Raw genomic sequence first — 4,536 nt, forward strand, 5'->3', positions numbered from 1 at the left:
ATTTTTTAAAATTAAAAATACATTATTCAGATAGACTTGATGAAGGGAAAGAGTATTTATTTATATATTTTTAAAGATTTTTATTTATTTATTTGACAGAGAAAGAAAAATAGTGAGAAAGGGAATAAGCAGGGGCAGAAGAAGAGGGAGAAGAAGGCTTCCCACTGAGCAGGAAGCCCAATGTGGGGCTCGATGCCAGGATCCTAGGATCATGACCTGAGCTGAAGGCACACACTTAATGACTGAGCCACCCAGGTGCCCCAGAAAAGATTATTTAAAAGCAAAAATAAACAAAAGCGAGTAAGGACTATGCCATGGAATCCTCTTATACAAATGTGGAATAATTTTCATGGAGTAATCCAAACTGAAAGTTTACTTCCAACTACCTGACCATAATGTCTCTGTGTTCCTGTGAGATCCTCAAGCCTTGTCCCTCTCTTTAATACAGCCCTCTGGGCAATACCGTCTCTTACTTGGCAACAACTCAGGGATATTTATGGACTACCCGTAAAGTACAGTCTTCCTAGACTCTTTCTTCACTCTCTTTCTCCTCCTCCCCTGTACAATTAATCGCCAAGTCTAGAAAACTCTGAATTTGCAATGTGTCTCCCACTTGTCCCTTTCTCCTATTCCTACTTCCTCTAACCTGACACAAAACTGTATTACCTTTCACTTGAATTATCCAATGGTTATAATTGGTTTTCCTTCCTCCACAGCTCTCCCTGCTCCAAGATACTTTAGAAACTGTGACCAAAACAATCCTCCACGAAACTATAGCCATGATACTCTCCTGCACAGAGCAGTTGATGCCTCCTTTTTGGGTAGAGAGCAAACCTCAGCATCTTCGACACAACATTTCAGGTCTTCAAGCACCTAGCTTTAAACATGGCCTGAGGGGTGCCTGGGTGGCTCAGTGGGTTGAAGCCTCTGCCTTCAGCTCAGGTCATGATCCCAGGGTCCTGGGATCAAGCCCCACATCAGGCTCTCTGCTCAGCAGGGAGCCTGCTTCCTCCTCTTTCTGACTGCCTCTCTGCCTAGTTGTAATCTCTGTCTGTCAAATAAATAAATAAAATCTTTAAAATAAATAAATAAATAAAATAAACATGGCCTGAACGTGCAACCCTAGTGTCTTGGTGTACTGAATTGGTGTACTGGGTTAACGTCCCTCCCAAAATTCATGTTGACCTGGAACCCCAGAATCCAGCCTTATTTGGAAATAGGGTCTTTACAGAAGTAATTAGTAAGGTGAAATCTTGCTAGATTGGGGTGGGATAAATCCAATGACTGGCGTCTTGTAAGAAGGCCATGTGAAGTTACAAAGAGACATACAGAAGGAAAATGGCCATGTACAGATAGAGGCAGAAATTAAAGGGATACAGCTACAGGCCAAAAAATGCCAAGGATTGCCAGAAGCCACCAGAAGCTAGAAAGAGTGAAGGAAGGATTCCTCCCTGGAACCTTTACAGGGAGTGTGACACTGTCGCACACCTTGATTGCAGACTTACACCTTCCAGAACTGGGAGAATAAATTGTGGTTTTAAGCCACCAAGTTTGAGGTCATTTGTTAGAGCAGCCCTAGGAAACTAACACAACTGGCTAGGAGAATTTTGGTGGCTAACAACCATAACAAAAATCTAAAAAACTCAATTTAGCTTAAAGAAAAAGAAATTTATCACAAAGATACTGCTGTATTTCAGGGAACCAAGAGCAGAAATGCAACTGAGCTTCAGGGATGTCCAAAATCAGAGAAACAAAGGCCACCAGTTTCTCTGTGACTTTTTTTTCCCCTTTGTATCTGCTTCATTTCTTTCTCTTCCCACTTTTCCTTATTTTCTCTCCCTCTCTTCCTACATTTCTCAAGGTCATGGTCATCAACAACTGCAAAGTTTACTTTCTGGTACCCCAAAAGATATTGACTTTTTTTTTTAAGATTTTATTTATTTATTTGACAGAGAGAGAGAGAGAGAGAGAGAAATCACAAATAGCCAGAGAGGCAGGCAGAGAGAGAGGGGGAAGCAGGTTCCCCGCTGAGCAGAGAGCCCAATGAAGGACTCAATCCCAGCACCCTCAGATCATGACCTAAGCTGAAGCAGAAGCTTAACCCACTGAGCCACCCAGATACCCCTGAAATTAACTATTTTTGTCTCACTTTCTGTTCCAAAATTCCCAAGGAAGAATAGATCATCCTTTTGGGTCAGAATTCAGCCTCATTTACCAACCAGTGATCAGAAGATGATTCCTCGAAAGACCATGTGATCCTATGGCCCCAAGAAGATGATTTTCACAGAAATCATGTAGATGAAGTAGATCTAGGAAGGAGAGGGGAAAAAGAACCACTGGTGCCTTGATACTCATGCTTCCCTTTTCCTAGAAATTCCTTTTTCTCTCATTCTCTATCCCTGCTTACTGAAATCACATGTCTTTTAAAGTCTAGCTTAAATGTCACCTTTTCCACAAAATATGTTGGTCTCTACCATTAGACCATGAATCCCCAGAAGCAGAAACCCATAGATCTTATTCTTTCCTATATCCCCTTCCCCTAACGGAAATTTGTGTCTGCCCCTTAAACCCTTCTTGTATCTATTCATTTGGGATCCATGCCACCCTAGGACTCTGCTGGAACCTCCTTTACAGCATTTGCCATCTTCTGGCTTCTACTGGAGACACTTCTAAACAGGTTTTCTCCCTCTCTGAGGTGTCTGCTCCTTGTAGATGAAGTCCAGTACTTTGTATATAACTGTCAGATGGTGGTTCTTTGTTAAATATAATTCCCCATCCCTACCCTCTCAAAAATTCAATTAACAGTATGTAAAGTTCATTTTAATTGAAATACAGGTACATATACAACATCAATGTATTTTTGTCCTCAGCATATGACCTAGCTTTGATCGTTTTCCTCACATCATGGACTCAAACCATACTTTGTTGCATAATATAGTGAAGTCCTTCGAGCTTAGAGCCCTGAAGAAAGACATCCCTGCAAGAAGCCCATCCCTCCAGGCTCTGAGTACTGTGTGAAGGAAGGGGAAGACAGAGGTAAGAAAACTGCTGAGGACCTAGGAAGGGAGGTGTGCTGGCTGGCATGTCAGAGACAGGGATGACAAGAGCGGAGGGAGGTTTTGCCTGTGTTAAAGAGAAAAACAGAGAGCTGAGTGGGCAGTTTTGACTGCCAGTCCAGGAAGATGGAGTTGGTGAAGGAAAAATGGAAGTAGGTCTTGTCACAGTCAAGATTCTGTAAACAGTCTGCCTCCCCTATTAGGAAAGCAAAGCCTTATAGTGCTTAGATTGTTGGAAACCCTTGGAGATGCTTATCCGAGCCGGGCAGGGCAGGGAGTGGAGGTGACCACACTGTGCCTGGGTGAGAGATCGCTGTGCCCTGCAGGTGGTAAGGGCAGGGCTAGGGTAGGCAAGGGAAGGCCTCCAGGGAGAAATCCGGACTGGGAGGTTGTAGCCACTGGTCAGGCAGTGCAGGGGATGTTAAAACCCATGCAAAGGGTGGTAGGGCTGGGAAAATGGTGCCATCGCAGAGAGAAGCCACCCTGCTATCCGGCATCTAAGAGGATCCCTCACCCCTCCCCCACAACAAGTTGGGGACTTCTGAGGCTCCCTTCCTGCACCTTAATGCCATCTCAGACAAAGAGCACAAACTGGGAAAGACAGACACAAGTGTTAATAGAAAATTTAAGAGTACTCCTGCCCGTAAAACAGCTGGGTAGGGGGTTCAGATGTAAGATCAGGTAGAGTCCATTTAAAACTTCAATATGACAACCAAAAACAAAATGTGGGACTGTGCCACCCAAAATTAATCAATGTTTGTCCATACTTTTGTTTTATATTGATAAGTCATATGACTACAATGTGATGAATTTGCAGATCCTATGTCCAGGACCTCACACAGGTTTTTACTGTACCCTTTGCTTAGTCCTGCAGGTCAGTTCAAAATCCTTCAGACAATCAGAGAGCAAGTTAATAAAGAAAGACCATCATGCCATGTGCTTACCTTCTTTGGGGAGAACAAGAATCATGCTGTGAATTGGCATGAAGGACAGTACAGCTCTTATCACATGCACCGAGCACAGTGAGGACAAGGGAAGTAGATGGGGAGACAGACGACTGATAGGGACTCCGCATGCCTTCCTGCTTCACTCTCCTCCTCGGTCTGGCCCTGGCAGGGAGGAGCTCCTCCAGGTGGACCCGCTCAGGTCATCAGCCAAAATCTCTCTTCCTCCCTTTCCCTACTTACCACTCAAGAGAATCTCTTCACTCAAGGGTGACTTTGGTGCACAGAAAAACTATTCAGAAGTTACTTTTGTTTAGAAAATTAATAATTGACTTTACAAAGTTAAAATCTCTGGGTAGTTTTCTGTAAGCTTATAGATTCAATGTATACATTTTATAGATATAGCTAAATTAAACGTTTTTTTAAAGATTTTATTTATTTATTTGACAGAGATCACAAGTAGGCAGAGAGGCAGACAGAGAGAGAGAGAGAGAGAGGGGAAGCAGACCCCCCACTGAGCAGAGAGCCCGACCCAG

Source organism: Lontra canadensis, unplaced genomic scaffold, assembly GCF_010015895.1.
Source record: "Lontra canadensis isolate GAN:19392208 unplaced genomic scaffold, GSC_riverotter_1.0 scaffold1, whole genome shotgun sequence".
Classification (NCBI taxonomy): domain Eukaryota; kingdom Metazoa; phylum Chordata; class Mammalia; order Carnivora; family Mustelidae; genus Lontra; species Lontra canadensis.